The following is a 23,550-nucleotide window of genomic DNA, read 5'->3' as shown; positions in this document are numbered from 1 at the left end:
TGGATGGGTGGATGGATGGATGGATGGATGGATGGATGGATGGATGGATGGATGGATGGATGGATGGATGGAGAGATGGATGGATGGATTAATGGAGAGATGGATGGATGGATGGATGGATGGATGGATGGATGGAGAGATGGATGGATGGATGGATGGAGAGATGGATGGATGAATGGATGGATAGAGAGTTGGATGGGTGGATGGATGGAGAGATGGATGGATGGAGAGATGGATAGATGGATGGATGGATGGATCGATGGGTGGATGGATGGAGAGATGGATGGATGGATGGATGGATGGATGGATGGAGAGATGGATGGATGGATGGATGGATGGAGAGATGGATGGATGGATGGATGGAGAGATGGATGGATGGATGGATGGATGGAGAGATGGATGGATGGAGAGATGGATGGGTGGAGAGATGGATGGATGGAGAGATGGATGGATGGATGGATGGATGGATGGATGGATGGATGGATGGAGAGATGGATGGATGGATGGATGGATGGAGAGATGGATGGATGGATGGATGGAGAGATGGATGAACTTATTTATTCACATAGTGTTGTTGACAAAGCTACATCAAATTACAAAGATAGATAGATAGATAGATAGATAGATAGATAGATAGATAGATAGATAGATAGATAGATAGATAGAAAAGATATAAGACAAGAAGTGTGTAGAGTGGTAGATATGTGAAGAGATGGAGGGAAGGGGAGGGAGGGGGTCATTGCTGGGGGTGCAGAGGGACAGAAGGGGGTCCTTACAGACAGACATCAGTGACAAAGAATGAAAGACAAGTCTGGATGAACTGGTAGGGAGAGGATGGATGGGTGTTGATAAGTCTACATCAACTTACATAGATAGATATAGAGAGAGAGATATGGACAAATGGATATGAATAGACAGAGAGAGAGATAAATAGATAGAATATGGATCCATGAATAAATAGATGGATGAATGGGTGGATGGATAAATAAATAGATGGATAAATAGATGACTGGATAAATGGATGAATGGACAGATAAATAAATAGATGGATAAATAGATATGTATTAGAGATGGGAGGATAGAGAGGGAAGGGGAACTATTGATGAGAGGGGGACATGTGGACAGATGATGGATGGATGGATGGATGGAGAGGGATCAGTGTGATGATGATGATGATGATCTCCTCCTGGTCCCTCCTCATACAAGGTGCGGTGAGTGACAGTTGTCGGGAGGGAGGCGGTAGATCGGTAGGTGGGTGGGTAGATCGGTAGGTGGGTAGTTGGGTGGGAGGAAAGACTGCGCTCTCCTCTCCATGCTGAGCACCAATTAGTGTCGGTAGTGTGTGCTCTGATGTGTTGATCAGGGCGATATAAGGATCGGTACCTGGAGTGTGCGCTGTGTGACCCCCCCTGTGTGATGTGAGGGGGGAGCGGAGCGCTGATGAGGATCACACTGATGAGGCGGATGGGCGCGGAGCTGGCAGTGCGGAGCCCGGCACGGAGCGCGGTGTAGCCGGAGCCTGGAGGTGAGTGCGGGGATCGGAGTGCTGCTCGTCCAGCCGGGGGGGATGGAGGCTTCCCTGGAGGGGGGATGGAGGCTCCCCTGGAAGAAGGGGGGATTACATGGGGAAGAATTAGAACAATGTGCAGCAACCCTTCTCACTGCAAGCAATGACAGATCCATCATCCGGAGTGTCTGGGATAATCGGAGCACCCACTGATAGGACTCTGGGCTGCCTGGGTGTAATGGGTTAATACTGGCACCATTCTTATTTAACAAACTAAAGTCCCCCAAAAAGGTTCAACACAAAGCTGGCTCTCCTATAATAATAGCAAGCTGTTCAGATGTGCATAGGAAGGAACCGACACACTTCTTTAATGACACAGCCAGGCATGCATTGTGATCCTGCACTTTATATGGTTAGATTTTATCTGCTATAGTAAGCACTGGTTGGTTGTGGATTATACAGAGACTCCCTGTGACCGGATTTCAGATTATCATCCAACCATTGGAAGCACATTTCAATAGGTTACTAGGGGTTACCGCACTTTGCTGGCAGCTCAGTTTTGCAGGCGAAGTGAATAAAGCGTGCGGGACAACTTCACTTGGCTGATGTTGTCATATGCAGTTGGTTATAAGTTTATGTTTTCCTATTTTATTATATATTTATTTGTTATTTTTTATCTAATGTTTCCCATTTTTTTGTGTATTATTTTATTTATTAGGTTATATTTATGTTTTCATATTTTATTTGTATTATTTTAGATTTGTTTCCTATTTTATTTATTGTTTTATATTTATTTTTTCCTAATTTTTATTACATTTCTATTATTTTATATTTATTTTTGTACCTATTTTGGTTGTATTATTTTATTATATTTAATACATTATATTTTATTTATTTATTTAGAATTTTTATAAGTATATTAATAATTATATATTCATTTTTTTTTCTATTGGTTGAACCACATGGACTTTTTGGTCACTTTTCAACCTGACTAACTATGTAACTTATTGTTGTTGACCCGTGTGATCATTCTACAACCACAGCTTGTGAGAAGATCATCCTGGTAGGACTGGCTACTACATGTAATATCAGGATGCAATCGCCGTTTAGCGTTGTCCACGTCTTAAGCTGCGTTATATAAGAAGGTTTTTAATGAACAGTATTGCTGTTTTTTTACATATTGGCTAATCAGAAACAAAAGATTCTCTCTTGGCATGCTCTCCTCTGTTATTAGGGACGGCTCTCTGAATGCCAAAAACTCACAAAAGTCTTCTGAGTTTTAATGAGATAGACATGATTAATTTCATCCATTGTAAGCAGTGCAGGAGACCCATAGCATCCAATCACCCAGAAAGGTCTACACAGCATGTCATTGCTAGTTGTATTCTGTCTCAGAAATATTTTGTTGGCTGTTTCCCTTTGGATGTAGTACTCACGAAAAGTAGTTTGCAGTATTTGCTAATCCAGAGTCGTTGCCCCCCACCCCCCGCCCCAACTCTGCATAGGGTTGGATGGACCCATAGGTTGCGCACGTGCTCTGGTAATGTAAAGGATATTGGATGAGACCTGAAGACCTGATATATTCAGAGACATGTAGAAAGGCAGCACATGGTGCAGAAAGAAATATTAACTGATCGTATCTCAGCAGACTTCCATTGGAGTCAGCAGGAAGCCAATGGTTAGAGTTGTGTCTATCTTATCTATCTATCTATCTATCTATCTATCTATCTATCTATCTATCTATCTATCTATCTATCTATCTATCTATCTATCTATCTAAGTTGGTGTAGCCTTATCAACAAACACCATGTGAATGTCTATGAATGAGCACCTATCTGTTTCTCCATCCATCTATCTGCTCTCTACTCTCCTCCCCCCTCCCCCCTTTCCAATGTTTCCCATGCACAACCTACACCTCTTTCCCTCGCTCTTTTTTAATATATCTCTCCTCACTCCAGTATCTCCCCTTCCTCTCCCTTCTGTACCTTCTCTCTTTATCATGTCCTTTTCCTCTCTCTCGCTCGTTTCCTCTTCCTTAGTCTCTCTCTCTCACCCCAAGCCTCCCCACATCCACCTTTCCTCTCTTGTCCACCCCTTTCTCTCATGCTCTCTCTTTAACCCCAACCTCCCCCTTCTATTTCCTTCTGCCTCTGTCTCTCGATCATTTCCTTTCTTTCTCTCTCTCTTTCTCTCTCTCGGTCTCTTTCTCTCACTCAGCTCAAGCATCACTATCAGTCTCAGGTCTCTCTTTCTGTTATGTCCTTTCATGTCTATCTTGCCTCCTCTCTCTTTTTATATTTTTCTCACCTCCCCATCTTGTCCCCCCCCCTTGTGTTTCTTATCTCATTCTGTCTCTCACCCCAAGCCTTTCTTCCCATTTCTCCTTCCACGCCTCTCTGTCATGTCTCTGAATGTCTCTAATCCCTATTTATCCCTCCCATTCCCTTTTCCACGCCTCTCTATCATGTCTTTGCCTGGTCTTCTTTCTCTCTCGCTCTCTACCCCAAGCCTTCCCTCCCATCTCCCCTTCCTCTTCCCTCTCCCCTGTCTTCTCTCTCTATCTCTCTAACCTCAAGCCTTCCCTTCCATCTCCCCCTATACACCTCTCTATCATGTCCTTTCCTCTCTCTGGTCTCATCTCTCTCTCTTACTTCAAGCCTTCCCTTCCATCTCCCCTTCCTCTTCCCTCTCCCTTGTCTTCTCTCTCTCTCTCTCTTTCTAAACTCAAGCCTTGCCTTCCAACTCCCCCTTCATACCTCTTTATCATGTTCTTTTCCTCTCTCTGGTCTCCTCTCTCTCTCTCTTACTTCAAAGCCTCCTCTTCCATCTACCCTTCCTCTTCCCTCACTTTGTCTTCTCTCTCTCTCTCTCTCTCTCTCTCTCTCTCTCTTTCTAATCTCAAGCCTTCCATTCTAACTCCCCCTTCACTCTCTCTCTTTCCCCAAACCTCCCCTTCCATCTACCCTTCCACACCTCTCTATCACGTCCTTTTTCTATTCCTTGTCTTTTTTTCTTTTTCTTACCCCAAGTCTTCCCTTACATCTCCCCTAAACAACTCTCTATCATGTTCTTTCCCTTTTCTTGTCTCCCCCCTTCTCTCTTACCCCAAGCCCTCCCTTCCATCTCCCATTCTACACCTCTCTATCATGCTTTACCTTTTTTCTTCTCTTCTTCTCTCTTACCCCAAGCCTTCCCTTCCATCCACCTTTCCACATTTCTCTATCATGTCCGTTTTCTTTTTCCTGTCTTTTCTTTCTTTTTCTTACCCCAAGTCTTCCCTTCCATCTTCCCTCGACAACTCTCCATCATCTTCATTCCCTTTATCTTGTCTTCCACCATTCTCTCTTACCCGAAGCCTTCCCTTCCATTTATCTCTTCATCCTCACCTCTCTATGATGTCCTTTTACTATTTTTTTTTGTCTTCTCTTTTTCTTACCCCAAGCATTACCTTTTATCTCCCTTGATACATCTCCATCATGTCCTTTCCCTCTCTCTTGTCTCCCTCCTTCTATCTTACCCCAAGCCTTCCTTTAATTTCCCCTTCCACACCTCTCAATCATTTTCTTTACCTCTGGTCTACTCTCTCACTCTCTTACCCCAATTCTTCTCTTCCATCTCCCCCTCCACACCTCTGTATCATGTAATTTCCCTCTCGTCATCTTTCCCTCTCCTACCCAAGCCTTCCCTTCCATCTCCCCCTCCACACTTCTCTAAAATGTCCTTTCCTTCTCTCTGGTCTCCTCTCTCTTACTCCAAGCCTTTCATTTCATCTCCCCTTTTACATCACTCTGTCATGTTTTTTCCCTCTTTTTTGTCTCCCCTCCCTCTCTTACCCCATGCCTTCCCTTCCATCTCCTCATCCTCACCTGCCTATGATGTTCTTTTTCTATCGCTTGTGTCCTCTCATACTCTCTTACTCCAAGATTTCCCTTCCATCTCCTTATCCTCACCTCTCTATGGTGTTCTTTTTCTATCTCTTGTCTTCTTTTTCTTACCACATGCCTTCTCTTTTATCACTCCTTGATACCTCCCCATCTGTCCTTTCCCTCTCTTATCTCCTTTCCTTCTAGCCTTCCTTCCATTTCCATTTCCATGCCTCAATTGTTTTCTTTTTTCTCTTTTTTCCTCCCCCTTTCTCTCTCTCTCTCTCTCTCTCTCTCTCTCTCTCTCTCTCTCTCTCTCTCTTTTTCTATCTCTTACCCCAAGCCTTCCCTTCCACCTCCCCCTCCACAACTCTCTATCATGTCCTTTCCCTCTCTTTGGTTTCCTCTCTCCTTTACCCAAAGCATTCCCTTGCATCTCCCCATCCACACCTCTCTGTCTTGTCCTTTCCCTCTCTCTGGTTTTCTCTCTCTTATACCCAAAGCCTTTCCTTGCATTTCCCCATCCACACCTCTCTATCATGTCCTTTACCTTTTCTCCCCCCCCCCCCCTTACCCCAAGCCTTCCTTTCCATCTCCCCCTCCACACCTTTCTATCACATCCCTCTCTTCTCCCTCGTCTCCTGTCTCTTTTGCTCCTCTCTCACTCTCTCCTTCTCTTGGTCTCCTCTCCACCCTCCTCCTCTCTCCCTCCCCACTCTCCATCTCACCTCTGTTTGCACTCTCCTTATCCTCTTTCATTCTTCTTTTTCCTTCCCTTTCATGCTCCTTTTTTTTCTGGTATCATTTACTGTCTCCCTCTGTGACTATTGATTGGAGTTGACTGATATCGGAACTGAACAGAATAATGACTTAGTTGAACTAAGCCAGTCATAGCATTAAGCTGCACTGAGCCCTGTGCTATAGGAAATGCAATGGCGTGGATCTGGCAGACCATGCGGCTGCAGAGCATGATAATAATACACAGAGCTGCCTCATGTAGACTGTTATGGCTGTGCTAATGCCAGGCAAATGTCACACATTCCGCACGGATAGGGAAATGGAATATGAATTATATTAATAAAAAGAGTAAGTTGTGTGTTGGCGGAACTGCGACATGATTGACAGGTGTGGTGAAGGATAGCGAGGATAAATTGTAGGGACTGTCTCCCAACACATCCTTCCTTCCCGGTATCAGCACTGTTCACATTGTCACCTGTTGTTCTTCTTCACCGATCTGTTCCTGAATTCATTTTAAGGGCTTAAAGTGACTATTTATCAGAGCTCACTGCTTGCTACTACTGAAGAGGAAGGGCTTTAAAAGTAGAGTAAACTCTAACTGGATGCCATTTAGTTATAAATAATTGTCTTTTTTTACTGTTTTTACCTTTTTATCCTTTGCTGCATCTCACTACTTCTGTACTCCTGCAGCCCCATTCCAGATACTTCCTCTCTACATGTACTCCAGTGTTGGAATTTGTCAGAGCGTGTCACCTGATGGTCACACCGGTGGACCATGCCTGCGTACTGTTCTAATGGCCACTTGTAGCCTCTATCAGAAGCAGTTGTGACAGGGTGACAACAACTGAGAGACATGGAGAGAGTGTGGTCACCCTATAACAGAAATTGATTTAACAAGCACCTTCGTGGAAGGATCACTAGGTATTATTTTAATAAAAGTTGATATAAATAATAAAAAGGATTTTTGGAATTACATTAACATGCTATAAGCTTATATTATATTTTAGTGATTGGGTTTTCATATAATTTAATTGTTTGATGTTTACTGGCTCCTCTCTTCATCCAGAGTGGGAGAGTGGAAATACCATTTAAACAGGTGATACGGTAGTGGTGGGAATGCTATTACGTGGTTTTATGAGGAATAGTCATACTTTGGAGGCTTCTGTGTGCTTTTTGCTTGTTGTGACTCTAATAAATGTGTTTTATTGGAATTTAGAGCAATGACTTCATTATCTGCACTATAAACCAGTAGTTTTGGAACCATTATTAGCCACAGGGTTGTTAAAATTAAGTTTACTAATAGAAATATGGGGATCTCCTCACCTACTTCTAAAAGGTCTAGTTAACTAGGCGTTAAGCTGATTCTCTGGATTTAGTACTTATATACAGTATATTTATATCACTATACTGTATATGCCAAGTACATTTATCAGAAAAGTCAGAGTAGAGTTATAAATAGTGTGTCTACTTATCTACTGTATACACCTGTTTTTGGTTCAGAGACTCCAGGTATTGAAGCAAGCGGTAATCCTCCTTGTATTGCTTAGCAATGGTAGTTTGCAATGTTTAGTGTTTAACACTTGCTAAAACTACTTTAATAATTACTATAGAGCAGCGATTATCAACTTACAAGGTATAAAGGGCCTCAGTTTTGGCCCCTGACATCACCAAGAGGCCACAAAAATGTTTAATATATTTATCCTTTGTTGCATTGTATATATGTATACAGATTACTATCGGTCAATGTGGACATACTACAGAAGATGGCCAGAGACTTTGGGCTTACTACAGGGGATGGTCATAGATTACAGACACACTACATGGATGGTCAGGGGCTTTGGACACAGTACAGGAGATGGTCAGATACTGTGTATACACTGCTGTGGACACAATACAGGAGATAGAGGCTGTAGACACACTTTTGAATATGGTCTGAGGCTATAGACACACTATTGGAGATGATCAGAGGCTATAGACACACCACGGGATGTGATCAGAGGCCTAGGACACACTATAGGAGCTGGTCAGGGACTGGGAATACATTGCATGAGATAATCAGAGGCTGTGAAGACACTATAGGAGATGGATAGATGCTTTGGACACACTAAAGGAGATGGTATGGTGCTGAACACAGCTCAGGAGATAATTAGGGGCCGTCGCCATACTTCAGGAGATGGTCAGAGACTGTGGACACACTACAGAAGATAATCAGAGATTGTACACATACTATTGGAGATGGTCAGAGCCTGTGGTCACACTATAGAAGATGGATAGAGACTGTGGTCACACTACAGGAGATGGATAGAGACTGTGGTCACCCTACAGGAGATGGTCAGAGACTTGGACACACTAGAGGAGATGGATAGAGACTGTGGTCACACTACAGGATATGGTCCGAAACTGTGTCCACACTACAGGAGATGGATAGAGACTGTGACCACACTACAGGAGATGGATAGAGACTGTGACCACACTACAGGAGATGGATAGAGACTGTGACCACACTACAGGAGATGGATAGAGACTGTGATCACACTACAGGAGATGGATAGAGACTGTGATCACGCTACATGAAATGGATAGAGACTGTGGCCACACTACAGGAGATGGATAGAGACTGTGGCCACACTACAGGAGATGGTCAGAGACTTGGACACACTAGAGGAGATGGATAGAGACTGTGGCCACACTACAGGAGATGGATAGAGACTGTGATCACGCTACATGAAATGGATAGAGACTGTGGCCACACTACAGGAGATGGATAGAGACTGTGACCACACTACAGGAGATGGTCAGAGACTTAGACACACTAGAGGAGATGGATAGAGACTGTGATCACGCTACATGAAATGGATAGAGACTGTGGCCACACTACAGGAGATGGATAGAGACTGTGGCCACACTACAGGAGATGGTCAGAGACTTAGACACACTAGAGGAGATGGATAGAGACTGTGATCACGCTACATGAAATGGATAGAGACTGTGGCCACACTACAGGAGATGGATAGAGACTGTGGTCACACTACAGGATATGGTCTGAAACTGTGTCCACACTACAGGAGATGGATAGAGACTGTGATCACGCTACATGAAATGGATAGAGACTGTGGCCACACTACAGGAGATGGATAGAGACTGTGACCACACTACAGGAGATGGATAGAGACTGTGGCCACACTACAGGAGATGGATAGAGACTGTGGCCACACTACAGGAGATGGATAGAGACTGTGACCACACTACAGGAGATAATCAGAGACTGTGGCCACACTACAGGAGATGGTCAAAGACTGTGAACACACTACAACAGAAAATCAGAGGCTACAGGAGATGGTCAAAGACTCGGAACACACTACAAAAGATCATCAGAGGTTGTAGACTCACCACAGGAGAAGGCCAGGGACTGTGGACATACTACAGGAGAAGGTCAAAGACTGCAAACGTCCTACAGGTGTGGTTAGTTACATGCTACAAGAGACAGATACTGAGTATATATTACATGAGACTGCTTTAGATCACTGTCGTTACAGTCCCTTAGTCCCTTTAGTAATCAGTGCTCACACTACTGACTGCTGGGATCTTAAGGGCAGCACAACAAGTACTAAAGGCTTGCATGCAACCCTCAGCCACAGGTTGGGTTATAGAGAGTCTATTGGTTTCTACCAGTCACCCTTGACTCATAGACTTTAGTGAGGTGTAGAAACCTGGAGTTGGGGTAACCAATGCAGGAGCCTGTGATTTGCACCCACAATGCTCTATGGTCTAGAAAGCAAAAATGTATTAATGTGGGTTCATATATTCTCTTTTTTTCAAAGGTGTACTTTGGGGGAGATTTGCCAAAACCTTTGAACTCAGAATCTGGTGCAGCTGTGCATGGCAGCCAATCAGCTTCTAACTTCAGCTTGTCAGTTAAGCTTTGGCAATAAAACCTGGAAGCTGATTCATTTCTATGCAGAGCTGCTCCAGATTTTGCACGCTCTAGTTTTAGTAAATAACCCCCTATGCCTTTAAGTCAGAGTCTTTGAGATGTACAGACAAAAAACATTTAAAGACTACAGCTTCTCTTTAATAGAGTGAATCTTTTTCTTCCGAACAGAGCACACAGGAACAAAAAGCAAACTTCAGCAAATTTGTTTTTAACATTGCATATTTATAACTGAATTTTATGTTTTGCCCGAAGTTCTAATATAAACAAGCCTGATTATGTAACTCCTCCATTTGCTTCAAATATGTACATTGTGTATTTCTCTTGTCTTACAGAGGTACTATAATCTTTTTAATGTGTATATATTTATGTATATATATATATATATATATATATATATATATATATATATATATATATATATATATATACGCAGTACACACAGCTGTATCATCACAACCAGTCACAGGTTAAGTGAATAACATTGATTATCTTGTTACAATGGCATCTGAAGGTGTCTGGTATATAATAGACAACAAGTGAACATGTTGTCCCTGAAGTTAACGTGTTAAACGCATGAAAAACAAACAAACATAAGGATTTTAATGATTTTAATAAGGGTCACTTTGTAATAGCTAGATGACTGGGTCAGAGCAACTCTAAAAATGCAGATCTTGCGGGATGTTCCCTGTCTGCAGTGGTCAGGACCGACCAAAAATGGTCCAAGGAAGGAAAACTGGGCTAACTGGCGACAGCGTCATGAGTGGCTAAAGCTCATTGATGCACATAGGGAGTGAAGGCTGTCCTGTGTAGTCCCATCCAATAGAAGAGATACTGTAGATAAAATTGCTGAAAAAGTTAATGCGGGTTCTGATAGAAAGGTGGCAGAACACACAATGAATTGCAGTTTGTTGTGTATGGTGCTGCATAGCCACAGACCTGTGGCTATGCAGTGTGTGTATATATATATATATATATATATATATATATATATATATACACACACACACGCACTGTATACACATGTACGCAGGGCTTTCTTCTCAGTGTTCAGGGGTGTGCAGTGTGCAGAGTTCAGGGGTGCTCAGTGTTCAGGGGTGTGCAGTGTACCGAGTGGAGTGTTTGGGGTGCAGTGTTCAGGGATGTGCAGTGTACATAGTCCAGGGGTGCGCAGTGTACAGAATGCGGATTTCGGGGGTGCGCAGTGTACAGAGTGTGTAGTTCAGGGGTACACAGTGTACAGAGTGTGTAGTTCAGGGGTTCACAGTGTACAGAGTGTGGAGTTCAGGGGTGCGCAGTGTACAGAGTGCGAAGTTTAGGGGTGTGCAGTGTACAGAGTGCGGAGTTTAGGGGTGCGAAGTGTACAGAGTGCAGAGTTTGGGGGTGAGCAGTGTACAGAGTGCGGAGTTTGGGGGTGCGCAATGTACAGAGTGCGAAGTTTAGGGGTGCGCAGTGTACAGAGTGCAGAGTCCAGGGGTGCACATTGTACAGAGTGCAGGGTTTAGGGGTCCGCAGTGTACAGAGTGCAGAGTCCAGGGGTGCACATTGTACAGAGTGCAGGGTTTAGGGGTCCGCAGTGTACAGAGTGCAGGGTTTAGGTGTGTGCAGTGTACAGAGTGCAGAGTTCAGCTGTGCTCAGTGTACAGAGTGCGGGGTTTGGGGGTGCGCAGTGTTCAGGGGTGTGCAGAGTTCAGTGGTGCACGGTGTACAGAATGCCGAGTTTAGGGGTGTGCAGTGTACAGAATGTGGAGTTTGGGGGTGCGCAGTGTACAGAGTGTGGAGTTTAGGGGTGCGCAGTGTACAGAGTGCAGAGTTTGGGGGTGCGCAGTGTACAGAGTGCAAAGTCCAGGGGTGCACAGTGTATAGAGTGCAGGGTTCAGTTGTGCGCAGTGTACAGAGTGCAGGGTTCAGGTGTGCGCAGTGTACAGAGTGCAGATTTCAGCTGTGCTCAGTGTACAGAGTGCGGGGTTCGGGGGTGCGCAGTGTTCAGGGGTGTGCAGAGTTCAGTGGTGCGCAGTGTACAGAATGCTGAGTTTAGGGGTGTGCAGTGTACAGAATGTGGAGTTTGGGGGCGCGCAGTGTACAGAATGCTGAGTTTAGGGGTGTGCAGTGTACAGAATGCGGAGTTTGGGGGTGCGCAGTGTACAGAGTGCAGAGTTCAGAGCTGAACAGTTTACAGAGTTCAGGGGTGTGCAGTGTACCGCCTCCAACCCCCACATCCTCGGCTGCATTGGCACCAATCCTAGCACAAGCCCCCCATCCACTGTAAATCCTCTTTCCCCCCTCCACCTAGCTGTACAACTGCCACCAAAAAATACCCCCCCCCCTCCCAACACAGACTTAAGATACACCATGGCTCGATGTGGGGCAGGGGATACTCTTTCCCCCAAGCACCTCCGAAGGGTCTGTGATCAGGCAGGTAAGAGCAGAGGAGGAGCTTAGTGGAAGCAGCTTCCTCGGCTCTTTTACCCCAGTATGACAGTCAGCGGTCAGCGGGGAGAGGTGCAGAGGAAGCCAGCAATTGCAGAAGGGCAATGCCTGGATGCCCTGCACTAGCAAAGCCATCGGTGCCTCCTGTATATCACACCGTACAGTACCAGGAGATGGGGGGGGTTTGGTGCAGCCACTCAGAGGACCGCTGTCACTTCTAAATACAGAAGCCGGGCTTCTAAATTCTAAAGTGACAGCAGTCCTCGGAGTGGAAAGCACAGATCTAGCGTCACAGCCCTGTGTCCATGAGGTGATTAGGCTGTGCCCAGGCACACCCCGTGCTCACGCCTATGGCGCCCATGCTGACCCGTATCCACATCCAAAAGCTTCTACAATGGGCGATGAGCATCAGAACTGGACCACGGAGCCATGAAAGTGGGTGGCATGATCTGATGAATTATGTTTTGCTTTTACATCATGTGGATGGCTGGGTGAGTGTGGGTTGCTTATCATCTCCTATGGCACCAAGATGCACTAAGGGAAGAAGGAAAACTAGCGGAGGCAGTAATCTGCTACTGACAGCTTGGTGCCAAATACCTCAGCATACCTTCAGAGCCTTCAAAGAACCACTTTAAAGTAGAATTATATATTTCATTTGACTTTAAATAGTTCATTAGAGCCAACTTGTCCCAAAGAAACTACGCTATTCCCATTATATAATGATGTGTGCTGTAATATACTTTTGTAGTATTAGCTACATACAGTAAGCTGTCTGTGTTCAGTAGACTGGGAAACACCAAAGCTTCTAAATTTGGTCTGGCCAAGAAGGCTGTTTTCCCCTGGACATGGAGTGGTTTTTGAATTATAATGATTATGAAATTATCTTTGCTTTGAAACATGCTTGCGTCCCTATACAGCTGTAATTATTCATGTATTCGGGGAATACATTGTGTTCTGGGGAATTTTTGCTTCAATTATCGGGTTGATTGTCAAATGATTGAGAAGTGTATAACACGGGCCTGTTTGCTTTAAATCTCATTATCGCCTGCTCCGTGAACTCTTGTGAATACACTCCAAATCTTCTTCCTATTAGTAACAGTTATTGGTTTAAATTAGCTGCGTTGGTGTCCTGTAAGGTTGGTTCTACAGTTTTCAGGCCTACTAGCTATTTGCAGCGTTAATAATGCTCTATGAAGTATGTTTTACTTACCAGTGGTCTCCAAACTGTGGCTCAGGGGCCAGATGTGGCCCTTTGCTTGCCTTAATCTGGGCCTTAGGGTACTATTCCACCAACTGAAACCAATCATGGGGCACCATTCCCCCTACTGAAACCATCAATGGGTTACTATTCCCATTGAATCCGATGATGGGGCACTGATGCCAGGGCTTTCTCTACTCCCACTGGTCACAGTCCACCCCCCCTAAAGCCTGAAGGACACTAAACTGACCCTTTGCTTGGAAAATTTGGAGACACCTGGTCTAGACCAGTCTTTCCCAACCCTTTTACCACAAAGGACCACCTCAAATAGTTTTTTAGGTCTCAGGGAACACCCTTACTAAAAAATATAGCTACAGATTATGATACCTTAGTGCCCTATACATTGGCGTACGGTGTAGGCAGCAGATCAATCTGCCACTGCTGTCTTCCCAAAAAAAACCCTAGCAACCTCCGGAGGAACCCCAGTTCTCCACAGAACTCTTGTTGAAAAACTGGTCTACACATACATCAGCTCCTTTTTTTTATTGGAAATAAAAATCCCTTTTATTATTGGAACCATATCCCTCTTTCCCACATTCTCCACAATTGTCTTACAGTGCTGTTAAAAAGTATTTGCCATCCTGATTTTTTTTTTGCATATTTGTCACACTTAACCTCCCTGGCGGTATGATTATTTCGGATTTTAGGTGCTGAAAGCGGTACAATTATTTTGCATGGAAATTTGGCGTTTTATATTGTAGGTCTGTAAATCTTAACAATAACACACTTAAATCTGTCCAAACCAGAGTCTAGTAGATATCCCGGGTATGATAAAGTTTGAAACACAAAAACATAAATTATAATATAATAAATAAAAATAAATAATTAAAAAAAATTTTAAAAAATAGTAATAAAATAAATTTCCCCACAATTCACTATCGCTCAATTCTGCAAGTGTTCTAATTTACTATCGCTGTTTTCTAGCTGGTCTAAAGCCACTTTTGACGTAAAGGGACACTTTTTGGTTGCTATGGACAATCTCCAGTTTCCAGGCAGAAAGAACAGTGTATATCATGTAAAACTGCATGCAGGGCATGGGCCAGAGCACTGGGGACAAAAGGGATGTGAAATCATTTCATACAGTACTGTAATCTGTAAGATTACAGTACTGTATGTGTTATGATTTTGACAGTTTTTTGAATTTGCCGCCAGGCTCCGCCCCCGTGCGTCGCGCCGCTCGCAGGGAACGGAGCCTGGCACGGAGAGGCTTCGGAGGAGGACGGAGCCCTCGGACACTGCGGGGGACATCGCAGGATCCCGGGGACAAGGTAAGTAACGCCGCCCCAGGATCCTGCAATGCGATCCCGAGTGTGGCTCGGGGTTACCGCTAATGGTACTGAATTTTAACCCCGAGCCACACTCGGGAAAACCGCCAGGGAGGTTAAATGATTCAGATCGTCAAACAAATTTTAATATTACACAAAGATAGCTCGAGTAAGCTGTCCAAACATGCATGGTCATATGTGAAAAACCAAATCATGAATGGACTGTGATTAACCAGATTTTTTTTGAAAGCTGAGTTAAATTTCACTTGCCACACCCAGGCCTGATTACTGACAGACCCGTTGAATCAAGAAAACACTGTCTGACAAAGTGAAACACACTAAAAGATCTCAAAAAGCAACGCATCATGCCACAATCTAAGGAAATTAAAGAACAGATGAGAAACAAAGTAATTGTTATGTATCAGTCTGGAAAGGGTTTCAAAGCCATTTCTAAGAGCCCTTTCACACTGGGGCGGTTTGCAGGCGCTATTGCGCTAATAATAACGCCTGCAAACTGACCCGAAAGTGCCGCTGCTTTCATTCCAGTGTGAAAGCCCCGAGGGCTTTCACACTGGAGCAAAGCGCTGGCAGGACGGTAAAAAAAGTCCTGCCAGCAGCATCTTCAGAGCAGTGAAGGAGCGGAGTGTATACCGCTCCTTCACCGCTCCTGCCCATTGAAATCAATGGGACGGCGCGGCTATACCGCCGGCAAAGCGCCTCCGCAGAGGCACTTTGCGGTGGTATTTAACCCTTTCTCGGCCGCTAGTGGGGCGGTTTACCGCCGATGCCGCCCCCGCCCCAGTGTGAAAGGGCTCTCAGGCGTTGGGACTCCAGTGAACCACAGTGAGAGCCATTATCCACAAACGGAGAAAACTTGGAACAGTGGTCGGGCTATCAAAATCACTCAAAGAGCACAATGACGACTCCAGGAGGTCATAAAAGAACCCAGAAGAACATCTAAAGAACTGAAGGCCTCACTTGCTTCAGTTAAGGTCATTGTTTATGATTCAACAATAAGAAAGAGACTGGGAAAAAATGACATCCATGGGAGAGTTCCAAGGTGAAAGCCACTGCTGACCAAAAAAGAACACAAAGGCTCATCTCACATTTGGCAAAAGACATCTTGATTATCCCCAAGACTTTTGGGCGAATATTCTTTGGACCGATGAGACAAAAGTTGAACTTTTTAAAAGGTGTGCCTCCTGTAAAATCTAGTGTAAAACGAACACAGCATTTCATAAAAAGAACATCATACTACCAGTCACACATGGTGGTGGTAGTGTGATGGTCTAGGACTCCTTTGCATGGAAACATGAATTCTGCTCTCTACCAGTAAATCCTGAAGGAGAATGTCTGGCCATTAGTTTCTGACCTCAAGCTCAAGCACACTTGGGTTATGCAGCAAGACAATGATCCGAAACACACTAGCAAGTCCACCTCTGAATGACTCAAAAAAAGCCCCCCAAAAATTTAAGTTTTGGAATATCCTAGTTAAAGTATGGACTTACATCCGATTAAGATGCTGTGGCCTTACTTTAAACAGGCCGTTCATGCTCGAAAACCCTCTAATGTGGCTGAATTAAAACAATTCTGCAAAGAAGAGTCGGCCAAAATTGCTCCACAGCGATGTGAAAGACTCATTGCCATTTATAGCAAATGTGTGATTGCAGTTGTTGCTGCCAAGGGTGGAACAACCAGTTATTAGGTTTAGGGGCAATTACTTTTTCACACAGGGCCAGGCAGGTTTGGACAGCTGTTTTCCCCTAAAGTGGTAGTAGACTCTTTATATAAAAAAAAAACAAAAAAAAAAAACAAGTTTCTCCCCGCAAAGCAATATCATAGTGTGCTAACGTGCACTGCATACTGGCACACTATGAAAGACTTCCCTTAAAACGAAGCCTTCCAGCAGCACACTATCACCATTGCAGAGGTTTCCATCTTCACCTGGTCTTCCTTCCAGGTTCATGGGCTGCGGCCGCTTGATTGGCCGAACTGCAATGACCTCACTTCTGCGCACACGTGTGGGAGTCTCGGCTGCGGCACACAGCTCTGAAGAAACGACATGGGCATGCCGTTCCTTTCTGAGCGCATGCGCAGGTGACGTCACCGGCTGCTACTCGCCAGAATATTTCCTAAATGGTGCATGTTTAGGAGATATTCATTTTTCCTACATGTAAGATTTATTATGAGTTTACCTGTGGGTAAAAATAAAAAAGCGAGAGTTTACTACCACTTTAACCACTTGCCCACTGTTGGCTGTCAAATGACTTCCTGGGCTTTAAGTTCAGCCAGCGATTCTCTCAAAAGTAAAAGCAATCTTAGCAGCTATTTAGCTGTTTGATTGCTTTTACAGGCAGCAGGAGGGGACCCCCCCCCCTTTCCGCCATCCTCCGGTGCTTCTCCAGTCTCTCCTGTGTGATCAGAGATCCGGAGAATGACCCTGCTTCTGAGGCGGTTTACCATAGAGCTGACCGTGGACCAGATGGTCCCCAGCCATCTCTGTGACCCTCGGAGGCCAGAAGTGACGTCACTTCCGACACCGAAAGATGTAAACACTGCCTTTTTTTTTTTTGCTGGCAAACCTGAGATCTTTTTTTTTTTTTATCTCAGGCTTTCCATAAATTTACCCCACATCTTTCCATAAAGACCACCTGTCATGCCCTAGTCCTATTACGAGGAATGTTTACATTCCTTGTAATAGGAATAAAAGTGATAAAAATAAAGCGAAAGTGTAAAAAATAAAAAAATAAAATAAACAATTTTTTTTTTTTTTTTAAATATAAAGCACCTATGTGCCATTGTGCTCACACGCAGAAGCGAACGCATACATCGGTCGCGCCCTTATATGTAAACGGCATTCAAACCACACACGTGAGGTATCGCCACGAAGGTTAGAGCGAGAGCAACAATTCTAGCGCAAGACCTCCTCTGTAACTCTAAAGGGGTAACCTTTAAAAATGTTTAAAGTGTTGCCTATGGAGATTTTTAAGGATCGTAGTTCATCACCATTTTACAAGCGTGCGCAATTTTAAAGCGTGACATGTTAGGTATTTATTTACTCGGTGTAACATCATCTTTCACATTATACAATAAAATTGGAGTAAATATTTAGTTTTTTGGGTTTTTTTTCTATTATTATTCACAAAAGTGTTTTTTTTTTTTCAAAAAAGACATATACCGGTAGATATATATATATATATATAATGTTTGGGGGTTCCAAGTAATTTTCTAGCTAAAAAACACAGATTTTTACATGTAAGCGAGGAATGTCAGAATTGGCACGGTTGGCAAGTCATTTAAAAACTGCATTTTGTATTTACTCGGGTTATCTTTGTGTAATATTAAGATTTTTTGATCTGAATCATTTATGTGTGACAAATACTATATGCAAAAAAAATCAGGAAGGGGGTAAATAATTTTTCACAGCACAGTACGTATGTAAGGTCTGGAACTGTACGAAGTACCTATTTGCTGTGTTAATATTGCTCAATGAAGGGATTTTAACATGCCACTGATCACCAATGGTCGTGGGATTGATTGATTTTTTTTTTTAAATACCTCTGACCACCAATGCCTGAACATGGAGGATACTCTCAAACAGTTATCAAGTCTAATGCCCCGTACACACGATCGGGCTTTCCGACAACAAATGTTGGATGTGAGCTTGTTGGCGGAAAGTCCGACCGTGTGTATGCTCCATCGAACATTTGCTGTCGGACTTTCCGCCAACAAATATTGGATAGCAGATTCCCAAATTTTCTGCCAACAATGTTTGTTGTCGGAAAGTCCGATCGTGTGTACACAAGTCCGTCGCACAAAAGTCCACGCATGCTCGGAATCAAGTACAAGCCGGAAGCGCTCGCTCTTGCAAAACTAGCGTTCGTAATGGAGATATCACGTATGTCTTGTACGTCACTACGTTCGTAATTGTTGGCCAACATTTTTGTGACCGTGTGTATTCAAGACAAGTTGGAGCCAACAACCTTCGGACAAAATTCCACGGTTTTGTTGTCGGAAAGTCCGATCGTGTGTACGGGGCATCCACAGCTGATGGTACATTAGTATGATCAGTAGGATATAGAGAGCTTTAAATAAAAGAATAAATACATAAATAAATGGTGGTTTCTTATCAGGAAAGTAAACTACTAATAATAGCCAAAAAATAATAAGAATAATAAAGGCAAAAAAAAAAGAAACACGGACTGTGAAAATTGTATTGACCCCATACAATGCTGGTCAATATAGGCAGCAGATCATACTGCCACTGTTCTCTTCTCGAGGAACCCCAAGAAACCTCTGGAGGAACCCCAAGAAACCTCTGGAGGAACCCCAAGAAACCTCTGGAGGAACCCCAAGAAACCTCTGGAGGAACCATGGTTCTCTGCATCACCTGAGGTCAGTCACTTCACTGGGTATATGTAAAGGGTTTACAACTACTTTGACCCATTGAATAGCAGGATGTTTACAAACATACCTTGGTAGACAAGGGGATAATGAGGGATTCGGCGTGTTTTTAAGGTACCCGGTGCTGCAGGCTTATCCAGAGTACCCTATAAATTTCCTAAACCCACTAGACCTAATATTCCAGTTTAATTTGCAGGAGTGATTGGGGGTTCTCCTGGGAAGGTTAGTCAGCTATGTAATTAAAAGGAGAACAAGATCCTGATATAATATTAATTGGTTAGGCAAGTGCATGTCACCAGGAGAGACAAACGGTGAACATTTCATTTTGTATAGTAAGTGAAATCGTTTGTCACTGACTGAGAATTGTATCCGTCTGACTCCTTCATGTAGAGTGTAGAGAGTGAAAGTCATAGAACGGAAGTTGCTTTTACTGAAATAGACGGGAAAAGGTTTGCAGGTTATACAGGATTGTACAATGTGAATAGTTCCTGCACAATTACCAGAACAGCGGTGCAGCGTAATGCTGGTTTTACACAGGCATTTTATTTTTTGTTCAGTTCAGTCACGTTTTGTTTTGTAAAAAAACAGATCAAAAATGTATACAGATGTAAAAAAAAAAAAAAAAAAAAAAAATTAATTTTTTACATTCATATCCACTAACATCCATTTTTTACAAAAAAAAAAAAAAAGTGACTGAACTGAACTTTAAACACTTTATATAGCTGGTTGCTAAGGAGGGGGCCGGGAAGCCGGCTGCCGCGTCCTCAACCGATGAGTCGTCAGCTGTCAGCGGGGTTCCCGGCCTGGGCCCCCCCAGGTCCATAGCAGGCCCTTCAGGTCTCGTATGGATTCAGAGGGGACCCCCCACGACAAAATGTAAAAAAAAAAAAAAAATGGCGTGGGGTCCCCCTCAAAATCCATCCCGGCAATTTTTTTTCTTTTACATTCAGCTGTCAGCGGGGAACCCTGCTGACAGCTGATGACTCATCGGTTGGTAAGGACACGGCAAACGGCTTCCCGGCCCTCTACTTAGCAACTAGCTATATACAGTGTGTTTAAAGTGGTGTTCCGGCCAAAATTATAGTTTTTAAATAAAAATACCCCTATAATACACAAGCTTAATGTATTCTAGTAAAGTTAGTCTGTAAACTAAGGTCTGTTTTGTTAGTTTATAGCAGTAGTTTATTATTTTATAAACTTACAGCAGGCCGTGGCCATCTTCAGTGTGGGCATCTGAAGCCAGACTGTATTTCTTCCTGGATCTCATCCTTGCATATCTCGCACATGCTCAGTGCAGCACAAGCAGTGTAATAGGTTTCAGGTCAGGTTTCAATAGCAACAGCAGTTTCAGAGGAAGTTGCTGCCCCTTCCCAGAAGGCATTGCAAACAGGAAATGATGCGATGGGCCGCGGCCAGGGAGGAGGAAGTGAAAAATGAATACAGCAGATATACAGTAGGTGCTGAGAAAAAACATTTAAAAAATCCATTTTGTTTACAGTGCACAGTTTAGTGAGGGATGCTGAAGAGTTGTAAAAGTGAGTGGAACTCCACTTTAATGAGGGAAAAAAAAAGGGAGTTTAACCCTTTCATGACTAATCCTATTTCTGACATTTGGTGTTTACAAGTTAAAATCTGTATTTTTTGCTAGGGAATTACTTAGAACCGCCAAACATTATGTATATTTTTTAGAAAAGAATCTTGAGAATAAAATGGTGATTGTTGCAATATTTTATGTCACACGGTATTTGTGCAGCGGATCTTTTAAACGCAACTTTTTGGGAAAAAAAGAAAAACTTTCATGAATTTAAAAAAAACAAAACAGTAAAGTTAGCCCAATTTTTTTTTATAATATGAAAGATGATGTTACGCCGAGTAAAAAGATACCAAACATGTCACGCTTTAAAATTGCGCACACTCGTGGAATGGCGACAAACTACGGTACCTAAAGATCTCCATAGGCGACATTTAAAAAAAAAAATAACAGTTACCAGGTTAGAGTTACAGAGGAGGTCTAGTGCTATAATTATTGCTCTCGCTCTGACGATCGCGGCGATACCTCACATGTGTGATTTGGACACCGTTTACATATGCGGGCGTGACTCCTGTATGCGTTTTCAATGATGGCGGATCAATGACCGGGTTGGGAAGCCCGGTAAGAGTGGCGGAAGGCAGCGGAGGGGGGGGGGATGTCCACTCCTACTCCTCAGGTATAACAACCGAGCGGCTTTTAGCCGCATCGGTTGTTATCCCTGGATAGCCGATCGCCGGCTCTAAAAAACAGTACCGGGATGATGCCTGCAGCTGCGGGCATCATCCCGGTATAACCCCCAAAAGCCGAGGCCGTGTATCTGCGTACGCTCGGCGGCAAGGGGTTAAAAACAGATGTCAGCGATTCGATCATTTAAAACCCGTTTTTCATCCGTTCTATTGGATGAGATGTGGTGACTGTGGAGGCCATTGGAGTACAGTGACCTCATTGTCCAGTGGTGAGATGATTGGAGCTTGAAATGGTACATTATCCTGCTGGAAGGAGCCATCAGAAGATGAGGACACTGTAGTCATAAAGGGATGGACATGGTCAGCAACAATACTCAGGTAGGCCGTGGAGGTTTAAACGATGTTCAGTTGGTACTGAGGGGCCCAAAGTGTGCCAAGAAAATATCCCTCACACCATTACACCCCCACCACCCGCCTGAACCATTGATACAAGACAGGATGGATCCATACTTTCATATTGTTTATGCCAAGTTCTAACCCTACCATCTGAATGTTGCAGCTGAAATTGAGACTCATCAGACCAGGCAAAGTTTTACCAATCTTCAATTGTCAATTTTGGTGCAAATTGTAGCCTCGGTTTCCAGTTCTTAGCTGACAGAAGTGGCACGCGGTGTGGCCTTCTGCTGCTGTAGCCCATCTGCTTCAAGGTTCGATGCGTTGTGCATTCAGAGATGGTATTCTGCATACCTTGGTTGTAACGAGTGGTTATTTGAGTTACTGTTGCCTTTCTATTATCTCAAACCAGTCTGCCCATTCTACTCTGACCTCAGACACCAACAAGGCGTTTTCCTCCACACAACTTCAGCTCACTGGATATTTTCTCTTTTTCGGATCATTCTCTGTAAACCCGAGAGATGGTTGTGTGTGAAAATCCCAGCAGATCAGCAGTTTTTGAAATACGCAGACCAGCGCGTCTGGCACCAACAACCATGCCAGGTTCAAAGTCACTTAAATCCCCTTTCTTCCCCATTCTGATGTTCGGTTTGAACTTCAGCAAGTCGTCTTCACCACCTCTAGATGCCTAAATGCATTGAGTTGCTGCCATGTGATCAGCTGATTAGCAATTTGTGTTACCAGGTAGGTGAACCAGGTGTACCAAATAAAGTGGCCAGCGAGTGTATACAATAAGGCTCTGTTTTCACTACTGCGAGTTGTTGTGCGACTTGACACCTGTGAAGTCGCATGACACGTCAAAACCCATGTATTTCAATGGTCTAATTGGTGCGACTCAAGTTACAGCGACTCCAAAAAAGATTTTTGCACGTGTTCGACTTCAGTGCGACTTGTTCTCACGTGGTTCTCACCGGTCACATGACATCGCATCAAAAATCGAGTTGTTAAGTCGCACTGTAAATCGTGCGACTTTGGGGTCGCAATAGTGGAAACCTAGCCTAAATATAGTGTCCATTCAGTTAAAAAAAACATAATCTGTCCACCGTATTTTACAAAGTTGTCCACTCTGTGTTCATATCCAATGGGGAACAAAAAAACAGTATAGAAGAACCCCATGAGTGTAGATGTTCATTCTTACCATTCCTATAAGTGAAGAAGAAAACCACCTAGTCCCACTTGCTTGGACTGACACTTACCTCTATATATGACCTATACTAATATACGAGGGCCGTACCTAAAGTATTTCAAATTGGGTATTGATTTTTTTTTATTAATCTACATAGGTAGTCCAGAATTCACATGTTGTAGAGTAACTTTAATAATGTTTGGAAAGTTTTTTTTTGGATAGATGGAAGGAACCAGGCTGAAGAGGAAGACCAGCTACTAGATGGTTGGACACTATAACTAATAATATATTGACTATAACTGTGGAGATGACACTAGAAGATCTCACTAGACTAGCACAAAACCAACTTTTCTTATGA

The 23,550-nt window shown here is 43.6% G+C and overlaps 1 protein-coding gene across 11 annotated transcripts in view; it reads left to right on the top strand.

Moving 5' to 3' along the window:
* DLG2 (discs large MAGUK scaffold protein 2) overlaps positions 1-23,550 on the top strand; it is a 2,047,541-nt gene that overhangs the window by 1,661,723 nt on the left and 362,268 nt on the right. Inside the window, exon 1 of one of the 11 annotated variants that reach the window (XM_073612843.1) lies at positions 1,189-1,525. The exons of the other annotated variants lie outside the window; for them this stretch is intronic. The gene's annotated coding sequence lies outside the window, so the exon portion shown is untranslated. Of the gene's footprint in view, positions 1-1,188; positions 1,526-23,550 lie in introns of those variants that run through there. 11 annotated transcript variants of the gene reach the window in all.

The sequence above is a fragment of the Aquarana catesbeiana genome, linkage group LG02 (assembly GCF_042186555.1).
Source record: "Aquarana catesbeiana isolate 2022-GZ linkage group LG02, ASM4218655v1, whole genome shotgun sequence".
Classification (NCBI taxonomy): Eukaryota; Metazoa; Chordata; class Amphibia; order Anura; family Ranidae; genus Aquarana; species Aquarana catesbeiana.
The sequence above is the reverse complement of the archived record's forward strand: the minus strand, read 5'-3'. Positions and strand labels throughout refer to the sequence as shown.